Raw genomic sequence first — 12,322 nt, forward strand, 5'->3', positions numbered from 1 at the left:
GGCAAAATGTCTCAAGTGGTAGAGCTCTTGCCTTGAGCTGAAGAGCACAGGGACAGCACTCAAGCCCAGAGTTCAAGACCCACAACTGACCAAAAAAAAAAGTATGCATATATATATATATATATATATGTATAAATGATGAGATGAATTACATTTAAATATAAGTCAATATTTATGGTACACATTTAAAATATAACTATATATGATATATTTATAATATATACATATATTTATGTATAAGATCATATTATATCAATGTTTATAAATACATTTGTAATTAATATCCAAAGAGTACATCTGAAGATTTGGGGGAAAATGTAGAGTGTCTAAAGGCTTACTATTGATCCATCATACTTTCAATCATTTTTTCCACTTATGACAATGTCTGGAATACTAAGACAATGATTATTTTATTCCTTAAGATTTGGGGTTAGAAACATCTACTTACTTGGTATGAAATCTACCAAAATGCGATCTTGAAATCACACACCACAAACTGGACATATACATCAATTTAGCAACTTACAGGTCTCAAACTTTTATTTGAATCCTGTATCTCACATACATTGTTTCCTTCGAGTCAGCTACGTATACAAACATTCCTAGATTTTCATCTTCACATTCATCCCCATACTCACATGACATAGTAAACATAACATTATAATAAAAATATTATAGGTACTGAAAAAAAAATCTTTGCAAAAGTAGATAAATTTTATTCTTTTAATTCAATTCACTATTAAAATACTGATGAAAGAGTAGCTGAGAGGATGTTTCAAATATGAGAGTGCCTGCTTAAAGAGCATGTTTCTCATTCCAAGCATCATTATATACATCCTTCCTTCTCTCACATAAAAAAATAAGTAACTACAGAATCAACCTACATTTTCCCTAATCACTCATTGAAGAAAGAAATTGTAATACATATATGCATATACACAATGATATACTATTTAGCCACACATAATTATGAAATAATATCATCTTCAAGAAAATAGATAGAACTTTGGAAAGTAGTATGGAAGTTCCTCAAAAGACTCCACATAGAGCTCCCCTATGACCCAGCAATCCCACTTTTGGGTATTTACCCAAATGTTTACCAATAAGACCACACTAAAGCTACCAGCACGATTATATTTATTGCAGCATTAATTACTATAGCTAAGATATGGAACCAACCCAGGTGCCCCTCAGTAGATGAATGCATCAAGAAAATGTGGTATATATACACAATGAAATTCTATGCATCCATCAGAAAGAATGACATTGCCCCATTTGTTAGGAAATGGAAAGGCTTGGAAAAAATTATATTAAGTGAAGTAAGCCAGGCCCAAAGAAACATAGGTCCCATGCAATATCTAGTATATGTCTGAGTCAAGCAGAAAAGGTCAGATAAGGTGATGTTAGGGAAATGAACCCTAAGATATGTATTCAAATGTTTTTTTCTTTCATGCGATTGTTTCTTACACATTTATAAGATTATTTCTTTGTTGCTTTGTATGTCCCTCCCCCACAGTATAACCCCTGCTTTCACTGTATCTGATGTCGGTATAATTTGTGGAGGGGAAGGGGAAAAACAAATCGTTTAAATAGGGATACAGGGGGACCCATTGCAACAATGAGATGTACAAGTCGTTATGTCGAAAACGAACTTTACAACTTTCGTGCGGGAAAGGGGGGCGGGGAGGATTGGGTGGGGGGGTGGGGGAAGGATGGGAAGGGATGGGAAGGGGAAACAAAGGAGGAGGGTACAATGCTTGATAAGAAATGTACTCATTATCTTGTCCATGTAAATTGAACCCCTCTGTACAGTATTTCCAAAATAAAAAAAATAGAACTGGAAACATTCATATTAAAGAAATTATCCATACTGTAAAAAACAAATACTAGATTTCTCATATGAAAATATGAATAACCCAGAAAATAAAATGAATAACCCAGGTGTAAAAGATAAAGCTGATTTAATTTGGAAAAAAGTAAGAGAGGAGATGAAGAGAAATACTGTGCAGTAAATATGTTCAAATATTCAATATGTTGGTATGACATAATAAAACATAAGTATAAAATAGGCTAATGAAATTAATAAAAGGAATAAAATTTAGCAAGCTACATTATATAGACATATGTGTATAACACAATAAAATACTGTGTAAAGTTAATATTTGCTAATAAAAAGGCAAAAATTCATTCCAGTTGTTATAGAGTCATATGTTTCTTTCCATTTTTTGCTCAGATATTTCCCTGATAAAGTAAAAGGAGAAATAGGTTTTGTTTATTTAGAAAGACAAACTTGTCCAATTAGCATTAAATTATTCTAGTTAATTACTGTCAATGTGAAATTGCTCAACTTAATTATTATATTTAGAATATGTCCAATGCACTCTTCAAAATATTACCCGATAGGCATATACTTTTTGCTGGGGCCAGCTGCTCCATGTCCCGGTGGAAGACGTTGGGAGGGTTGCTGATAACCGGGCCCAGGGGTGCCCATGGCAGAAGGAGTATCCAGCTCCCCTCTGTCAAAGGAGACACAAAGCATGGATGGACCTACTGAGAGCTTCAGGGCATAGCCATCCAACTGTCACAAAGGTCCCTGGGAGAACTGTTTTATGGTGACAGCCCTAGGGCCTGACATCAGGGCCCCAGCGCTGTCCCCGACTTTCTTTGTCTCTAGGGGAGCACTCTTTCACCTGAGCCACGGTGCCACTTCCACCTTTTTCTGTGTATGCAGGACCTAGGAATCCAACCCATGCTTTCTTGCATGCTAGGTGAGCCCTCTACCTCTAAGACACAATCTCAGCCCTGGATAGCTGTTCTTCTATGACCCCTCAGGCTGTCTCAGGACAGTCTCCAACATCTATACCAAGTCACACATCTATACCGAGTCTCTCAACAGCAGCCCTGGCTAGAAATGAACATACTCTGCTGTGTTGCCCATCATATTCAGCACCTTTGTACTCTGTGCTTCCTGTCAGATCCTCCTTGTTAAGCAAGACCCCCTTTTCAAGTGCTGCCTCCAAGAAGACCATTCCGATCACCTTGGCAGAGCAGGAGCCTCTCCACTCTGCAGGCTTCCGGCCTTTTCAGGCTCTGCCTTCCAGCCAGTGTGGGTTGACAGTGCATAAAGGGAAAGGCCTGGATTCCACCACCAGATTTCTGAAGGCCCTGATACACCGCCCAGGGACAGGTGTTGTATCACACCCCATGAGAGGGGGCTTGAGGCCCTGGCAATGTGTGGGCAACAAGATGGGGCCATTTCTTTGTGTGGGCTTGAACTGAGGATCTGGGAGCTGCTCTCTGAGTTTTATTGCTCAAGGCTGGTGCTCTACCACTTGAGCCAAAGCTCCACTTCTAGCTTTTTGGTGGTTCCATGGAGAGTAGAGTCTCACGGGCTTTCCAGCTTATAGCTGGCTTCAAACTGTGATCCTCAGATCTCAGCATCTGGAGTAGCCAGGATGACAGGCATGAGCCTGAGCACCAGGTGATGGGCACCAAAGGTTGTTTTTTTTTTTTGCTCCTGTTTATCTCCTGTCATCTAGCAAGCCAAAGTTAAAATAATCAGTTACAGGGGATCAAAATTCTCTCTTAGGTCAGTTAATCCAAGGAGATAAAGTGTCTTTGGAAAAGGCTAGTCTGAGTTGGCTTAGGGGTATTTGTGTTTGTGTGTGTGTGTGTGTGTGTGTGTGTGAGAGAGAGAGAGAGAGAGAGAGAGAGAGAGAGAGAGAGAGAGAGAGAGAGTGTTGGGGATACCTACCCTCATCTCTGCAGTGCCTCATCTTCCCAGCAGGGAGTGTATCCAGGATCCTGACCCCAAGGAAGGTGTTTGGGGGAGGGTAGCTAAGGTCACATCCAGGGGGATGATCCGAATTCTGTCCTGCAACCTAAGCCTGGACAGATAAAGGAGAGGAGAGGTTTAGGGGAACATCAAGGGGAGCCCCTTACCTTTGGCTACAAGTACAGAAGAAAACTGTATCCATCTTTCTTGGTAGTCAGATAAAAGTTGTACACTGTTCATTTATTTTGTGATTGTGTTAGTCTTAGGACTTGGATTCAGGGTCTGGGTGTTATCCCTGAGATTCTTTTTTCAAGGCTGTGGCTCTACCACTTGAGCCACAGCACATCTGGCTTGTGTGTGGGTTTGGGGAGGGAGGTAGTTTATGGGAGATAAGAATCTCCTGGACTTTCCTGCCCGGCCTGGCTCTGAGTCATGACCATCAAACCTCAGCCTCCCGAACAGCCAGGATGATGGGTGGGAGCCATGAGCTTCTGACCACCACCATCCATTTATAATCCCTTAGGCCAGGGCTGGGCCACCCACACTACACCTACTTGTTGGGAGTAGGAAGCAGACATGAGTGGGTTTGATACTTCAACAGCCTACCTATCTTTGAGCATTGTTCTGGGTCAGTCTGATGCGGCTTCCTCCTTATCCATAGCAATGACTTGGCTCTGTCACAAGAACAAATGTCCTCCGGGAGGTGTCAGGTCTGGGCTCTTTCCTCTGCACCCCACCCCCCTAACCAAAACTACACTCCCCAGCAAAGGGTAGTAGACAAGGAATGTTTTCATTGTCTTATAGCCAGGCCCTGACCAGATAGGTGGGGGTATGGGTCAGAGTCCCAGGATCGTGCTGGGCAGGGGGACAAGGCAACATCTCCTCATCCACTTTCCTTCAACGGTGTAGCAGAGGGATGTGAGGAAGGAATCAAGGGATGGACAATGAATAGCCATCACAGTCTAGCCGGGGTACAGAGGGGCTTACCTCATGAAGCTAGTTCAACAGGCTGAGCAAAACAGCTCCTGACCCTCAGCCCACCTCCAGAATGAGAGGGACACCTTGGGTTCCAGCCACATGGGGATGCTGGGCCACCTCCTCCAGCACCTATTCAACCAGTTCCTGAAAGAGAAAGAGAGAGGGATAGAGAGAGAGGGAAAGAGTGGGGAGAGAAAAAGAGAGGGAGAGAGGAGAGGGGGAGGAGGGGATGAGAGAGAAAGAAAGAGGAAGAGAGGGCCAGAATTACACTTAAGCCAGGTGCTGGTGGCTCAGACCTATAATCGTAACTACAAAGGAGGATGAGATATGAAGATCGTGGTTCACAGCTAGCCCAGACCGGAATGTCTGTGAGACTCTTATACTCAAAGAACCAACAGAAAACCGGAAGTGATGCTGTGGCTCATGTGGTAGAGCGCTAGCCTTGATCTAAGGAGCTCAGGCACAGCATCCAGGCCTCAAATTCAAGCCTCAAAAATGAAAAAGTGGAAGTCCCACCACAAGAAGTGGACTGAATAACACCCACTGTCCTAGGAAGTATGGCAGAGAAGTCAGGCTGAGCTTCCTGTCAGCTGGAAGTCATGAGTAGGTCACCTGGCTTCTCAATGCCTCATTTTCCCCAGCTGCAAGACTGAATACAGTGAAGGATCCCCTTCCTCATGGGGATAGGTTAATGATGAAAGAAATCCATGTTTTGTTTCATAATCCTACACTTGTTGCACGATTTCTTCATGTGCTGTGGAACCAGCACTGGAACCTTTCATCCTGTATGACCCCCTTCTCTTCCCCCACCAAGACCTGGCACACACTGTAACAGTTTGTTGGATAAACGAATGAGCATCTGTCTATGACAATACTACAGAAAAGTCCCATCCAATTCAGGTAAGCATCCTGGGTGGGGGCAAAGCCTGATGTAGCTCTCCAACAGTTCTACCTCCTCCCTCTTCCCACCCTCCTGGTGCCACCGCACTTAACTGTTTTGGTTCCAAGGATGTGAGCCATGATGTACTCACTGTATTTTGGGGCCTCTGGGATGCCTATCTTCTCAAAGATCTCTGTCCGGCCACTGACCAGCTGTGTGGCACTCAATTCCCCACTCAGCTGTGAACAAGGTTGCCCTGAGGTGAAAGCCTGGCTCAAGGGGCCTCCTCTCCACTCCCTGGGGCCAGACAGGATGGTCCACCATATCTGGCCCCCAAGTTTCATGTTCCAGAGATAGGACTCCTGAGGCATCCCAGGTCTCTGAATCTCCCAGAGTCCAGTACAGTTCCTGGGAATTGTCTCTACTCACAGCTAGTAGGCTGCAGATAACAAGGTCACAATCTCTGCTCCCCATGACATCCTCAACTGTAGTGATCACCCTAGAGAGAGGTGGAGAAGTATCGGCAGCTGTCAGAGAAAGGCAGTCAAGGCAAGACGTTCATAGCAGGAGACCATCTGGCTTGGGAACTCTGCTTGTGCTGCTTGAATGTCATTGTTTGGTGGCTGAAATGGTCCATCTAATTTGACCCAGAATCCCAAGCATTAGTAGAAATTGCCAGCTTCAAGGAAAAAACCTGGAAAAGCTGGCATTTCACATGTCCCAATCAAACTTAAAGGGTTCCAAAGTCAGTGGTCCCCTTTTCCTTCCAGACAGCCTACAGCAGGTTATAGAAAATGGCATTCAGAGAGCCTCAGGTAACTGCCATGTCCTGATCCCAAGTAGGCTCCAGCAGAGGGAACACACTTGCCTACCATTGCGCAGCTGGAAACAGCCCAGGAGGGACACAGATTGGAGTCTGCAGAACTCCAGGGAGGACTGCCCACCAGTACACTGCCCCTGGAGGGAATCCATGCCACCATTGGGGGCCTGGAGCCCCCTGCCAAGATGTACACCGCCAATACCCTGGGTAAGATTCCCCTCTCATCCTTGGTCGTGGTGAACCATCTGCCATGTCACACCGATCGTCACTTCCCAGACCCTCCTAGATTCACAGCCCCTGCCCTACTACCCCCATCTCGTTCCCTATTTATGTTTGGCAGACTCATTCCCAACCTTGAATTAGCTCCAACTATACACACCAGAGCAGACTGTCTGGCTGGAAGAGTGCGGCTGTGGTCACAGTAGCCTCATGAGCCTTCTGGCTGAAGACAGAAGAGCAGGTGTCCACACTGGTCTGTGGTTCACACAGGCCTCCTAGGGGAGACCCATTCAGGCCCAGGAGTTACTGTGGGCTGCAGGAAAGGGGAAGAAAGAGGTGGAAAGGAACATCTACTGAAACCTTCCCTAAAGGAGCCATGAAACGGTGAAAGAGAAAACAAAAATTGTGGCTGGTCTCCTAATGGGCATTAATGAAAAAAGAACAACAAATAAAATGCTTTTGCTCTTTCTAGACCCAGTGACTTAAATATATTTTCATTGTTCTCATCCTCCCTGCTCTCCCAACAAACACACACACACACACACACACACACACACACACATACACACACTCACACACACACACACACACAGAAACACAAACACAAATCTAAATCAGTGACAGAAGACTCATCTCTCTCTCTTACACACACACACACACACACACACACACACACACACACACACACACACACACACACACAAACACACAAACACATAAACACAGACTCAGAGCAGTGCCTTTCTGGAGTTTGTTACTTTCTCATCTGAGCAATGTACCAGTTTGAGCAGAGGGGTTCCCTTGTCAGAACCAGGGGCAACCACCCAAGGGGAACAATGCTCTAATTATGCAGAACCATCCTGCCTCCCCCTTTCTCCATTGCCAGCCCCTTCCTCTTGGGAACATCCAGCTTTGACTCCTCATTCACCAAAACCCTAGGCCAGGACGCTGGGTGAAGGAGTCCCGAGACACATGGCTCCTCAGAGCCTGGACAGAAAACAAAGCAGGGGGTCATGGTGCCTCCAGAGTTGTGTATGACCTGGGGTGGGGGCGTTGTTGGGGACTTTGATGGGGTCCTAAAGTCTATATACATGGATAGAGTCCCTACTTTCAGCCTACATACTTTGGGGCGACTTGGCAGATTCTTGGGGAGGACAAGGAGACCAGATGGACTGGGAGCACTACCAGAAGCTGGCAGAGCTGGGAAATGTGATCACCCAGTCAGAACTGTTGACAGCTGGGGTTGGGGGTACAGGCTGGTGTATGTTTCTCAGAGGGGGTGTGTGTTTCTCCCAAATATCCACTTTCTATCTGACCCCAGTGCCCTCACCTCTCTAGTGGGCTCTTCTGGGAATGTCCTCAGGTGAAAGGGTGACTGAGCACAGAAAATAAGGGCTCACACAGCAAGGGGGCCTATCTTCTGTATCCAACACCCCCCTCCCCAGCAAAAAGGAAAAGATCTAAGAAGACAGGTGTGGAGGTGCTGCTCCCCATCTCTGACTAAAGGCAGCAGGTTCCCACCAGGGAGAGGAAGGGTGCAGATGCATGGCTGTGTGGCTCCCACTGCTCCAGACCAGGGGCTCTGTGGTGCCCCTGGATGGGTGCTCCTCACCCATCCCTGCAGCTCCCATTTTCCTGGGACACTGGATGCTAGGGATGGGGTTGGGATCCCCAGGTCAACACCCAGCTCCAACCCCCACCCCTGGGGTGCATTTGTGGCAGAGCCAGGGCGGACTGTGGGGTGCTGGGGAGATGCAGGTAGGACAGGAGAGGGGAGGCGAGAGGTAAGGTTCAGGGTCCGCGGGGGTGGGGTGGAAGGGGTAGAGTGGTGGAGTCACAAGGTGCAGGGGTCACGCCAGGTGCTGGCCTGCAGGGCGGCCACTCACGTGAGCTGCTGGGAGAAGCTGTAGGCTGCGACTCTGGGTGTGCGACCTGAGTCTGAGGACCTGGGGCGGGGACCAAGTCAAGGCCACAAGCCCCACAGGGGTGCGCCATCTCCGCCAGGTGACTGCAAGAGGCTCCACCAGTCCGAGCCTGCAGCACCATGTTTGAAAGGCAGCGCTGCTGGGAAGGAGCGGGGGTGTCTGCTGGTGCATGGCCGGGCAGCGCTCAGCCTCTTCTCCTTCTCCTCAACCGCTGTCGCCCCCTCAATGGCCTCCTCCCCTGTGGCCGCCGTCTCTGCCTCAGCAGCTGCTGACTCTCCCGTGCTCCCCTAACCAGGACCTCAGACTCAAGGCCGCCATGGCTGCTACGTCTCCGAGGGGCTACACGCGGCCATAGCCTGCCATGCAGGCTCTGCATGCTCTATGCAACCGGCCAGGACCCACGCTATGATCGGAGCAGCCGCCAGCCACTGAAGCCGTTTCCACTGGTGCTTGTGTTCATGCTCGCTCTTCTCCCAGCTCTGTTTCTGCCCCACACTCCTCTCCTGGGCCAACCCGCCCCTGCTGCGCACACACCCCTGCCCCCTTGGGCCCCTGGCCATTGCTGCCACCAAAGTGTGCCCCTGGGCCCTGCCCCTCCTCCCCTGGGCCCAGCCCCCCAGCCCTGGCCACAATTGCAGCCCTGACTGGGCCCTGAGGCTTCCAGACCATGGCAATTGCAGCCTTACCTCAGCTCAGCACTACCCCCCACCCCCAGTACTGGTCCGGGAGATCAACTCTCCCCTCAGCCCCACCCCTGGAGGAGACTCTCCTCCATCCCCCTCCACTCCACACACCAAGCAGGTGCATAGTGAAACTTGTGTGTGTATGTGTGTTTGTGTGTGTGTGTGTGAGTGTTGGGGATAACTACCTCTCAAGGACTCAGAACATAGCACCCTTTGGGATGACTCAACACACAGCACACTTCCAAAAACAGCACAAAGCACCCTGTGTAAAGGACTCAGCACACAGCTCCCTTTGAGGACTCAGCATGTAGTATGCTGGGTAGAGTACTCGGCAAACAGCACCCTTTGAAGGGCTGAGTATAAAGCACCCTGTGTAAAACATCCAGTGCACAGCACCCTTCAAAAAAATCAGCACATAGAACAATTTTGAAGGGCTCAGCACATACCATACTGTGGAAGCAATCAGCAAACAGCACCATTTGAAGTACAGTACACAGCCCCCTGTGTAAAGGACTCGGCACACAGCACTCAAAAAACTCACCTCATCCCTCTCTTCGCAAGGGCTCAGCACATAGCAGGACCCTTTGGGATGCAGTAGCTCACCACACCTTTTGAGGGACTCAGCATACAGTACGTTGTGTAATGGACTCAGCACACAGCACCCTTTGAAAAACCCAGGATGGCCCACTCTTCTCAGGGACTCAGCACATAGCACCCTTTGGGATGACTCACCAAACAGCACCTTTTTGAGGACTCCCCATGTGGGAAGGACCCAGCAAATAGTGCCCTGTGAAGGACTCAGCACATAGCTGTATGTCACAAGTTCAGCTGTCATTAGAATTAGGGTGCTTTCTTCAGTATCACCATTCTTCAGAAATACTGCACAAATCATACTAATTCACATTTAGACAACCTGTGTTTTATGGGGGAAGGTCAGCTGGGGTCTTGAACTCAAAGCTTGGGGGCCCTGTCCCTGAGCTCTTTGGTTCAATGCTAGAGCTCTACCACTTGGAGGCACAGCTCCAATTTTGTTTTTTTGGGTTGTTCTTTGGCAGGTCTTATGGTGATAAGTAAGGCCAAGTTGGGGTATCCGTGGGCAAAGGCTCTTAGCTCAGCCTGGAGCTGACCTCTCCCTTTTTTGTGCCCGTGGTAAGCCAGGCTTCCAGGAGCTCTCTTGGCCTAGGGTGGAACAGACCTGCTCTGGCATCAGCAATCAGGGTGAGCAAAAGTCAGCTTGGCTCTGGTCACTTCCCCAAATTGAACTCTAGAGGATGATGGCACAGGGCCTCATGTTTCACATCTGGCCCCCAGGGTGCAGGAGTAGCCCACCATAGGGATAGTACTTGAGAGTTGTGTTTACTCTTGCTTCCTTGGGGCCCCCATCATGATTCAAAGCCACCCTGGACAGGAAAGCCCTTGAGACTCTTACCTACAATTAACCATCCAAAAGCAAGTGGGGCTGTGGCTCAAGTGGTAGAGCACTAGCCTTGAGCAAGAAAACTCTGGGATAGAGCCTATGCCCTGAGTTCACACACACACACACACACACACACACACACACACACACACACCACGTGCATGCAAAATCAGAGATTTCTACACTACAATCTTTTCCCACTAAGCCTGATGGCTGCTGGCCTAGGTATTTGATGCATACACCACCACCTACTTCCTATTTATCTGAGGAATTGCCATATGGGTTTGGGAGGGGGGAGAATCATCCTAGCTGAGAATGTGGCTCAGTGGTAGAGTGGTCACCTAGCATGCCTGAAGCCCTGGGTTCTATTCCACACAGAAAAGGCTGGAAAGGGAGGTGGGGCTCAACTGGTAGAGTGCCAGTCTTGATCAAAAAGAGCTCAGGACAATGGCCAAGCCCTGAGTTCAAGCCCCAGGACTGGAAGAACAAATCTTTGTTGGTGGCTTTTTATTTTGCTTTGAAAACAATTTATTCTTTGTGATAAGCATAACATGGGCCTCTTTCCTGGCCACCAATGGGCCATTAGATAACCCTTGAGTTTGGGCCACCTCCTGGCAGCCTCTGCCCTACCTGACCCCCAGTTTAACCTTCCCATCACCCGGCTGATGGAGGCCTGAGAGAAAGCCACCTGGCCACCTACTTCTGGTGGCTGCCAAGGCTTATGAGAGTCAGTATGTCACATAGAGAGTCATCATCCACATCAGTTTATAGGAGAAAGTGGGGGAGCACTCCTCCTCTGAGCCTGGGAGCTGTGGGCAGATCTGGATGTGGGGCATCTGGGGCAGGACATACTCCTTGGGGGAGTCCACTATGGGGTCGGGAACCCTGACCTCTCCTCTGGCAGTTTCCATGCTGTCTTCAAGTTGCAATTCTTCAAAACCTTTCTGCTCCTCCCTCATTTCACCTACCACAGGCCCTGAGACATCTGAAGCAGTGCTGGTGGTGGGGAGCTCAGCCTGTGCTGGCATCTGGGGACTGCTGTCTGTGCCTTCCCCTGTGAGGAGCAACAGCAGCTCCCACAGCACTGTCCTCTTCTCCATCTTCTCCTGGGACAGCCAGTGCATGCACTGGGCTTTCTCCCAACACAGCTCACTCAAGACCAACCTCTGCTCTTTACATACCATGAGGGACTCCTCGATGGTTCGGATGTGTGCCGAAATCTGGCTGCATCAATGGTGGAGCTCACCTGTTGGACTCTGGAAGTCCACCTCATCAGGTAGGTCATGGAGGAAGCAGATTTTCTTTTCAGATGCCCATGTGTCCCTCTTCCCATCCCCATGCATGCTGTGGTGGCAGCTCATGGGGCAGAGGGCCTGTGGCTCCAGCTCAGTCTGTCACTGAGCTGCCTGGTGGCCCGGGTGCCTGCAGCGGGCCCATGCTCCTGTGGCAGGATTTTCCCCCTGTGGATCTCAGCCTCCGAGTGTTCTAATAGAGCCTAGTCCATCTACCAGGCAGCATGGAATGTGGGCATGGCCACTATTCTTGTATCCCATTGGTCAAAAAGAACCATGAAATAATGGGGGTGTGGCCGGAATCCTGTGATGCATGCAGAATGGGCAGAGTCA

General features: G+C 48.6%; 1 long non-coding RNA gene across 1 annotated transcript; it reads right to left on the reverse strand.

The window, feature by feature from the left end:
* Positions 1-2,195: 2,195 nt before the first annotated feature.
* LOC138821892 (uncharacterized) lies at positions 2,196-12,292 on the reverse strand. The gene is made up of 9 exons (XR_011370255.1): positions 11,944-12,292; positions 6,833-6,985; positions 6,063-6,132; positions 5,785-5,872; positions 4,763-4,897; positions 4,382-4,449; positions 3,755-3,887; positions 2,397-2,516; positions 2,196-2,241 (listed from the first exon to the last, which is right to left on the reverse strand). It is a non-coding gene; the product is annotated as an uncharacterized lncRNA (long non-coding RNA).
* Positions 12,293-12,322: the final 30 nt, after the last annotated feature.

This window comes from Dipodomys merriami, unplaced genomic scaffold (assembly GCF_024711535.1).
Source record: "Dipodomys merriami isolate MVZ:Mamm:240054 unplaced genomic scaffold, mDipMer1.0.p SCAF_951, whole genome shotgun sequence".
Lineage (NCBI taxonomy): Eukaryota > Metazoa > Chordata > Mammalia > Rodentia > Heteromyidae > Dipodomys > Dipodomys merriami.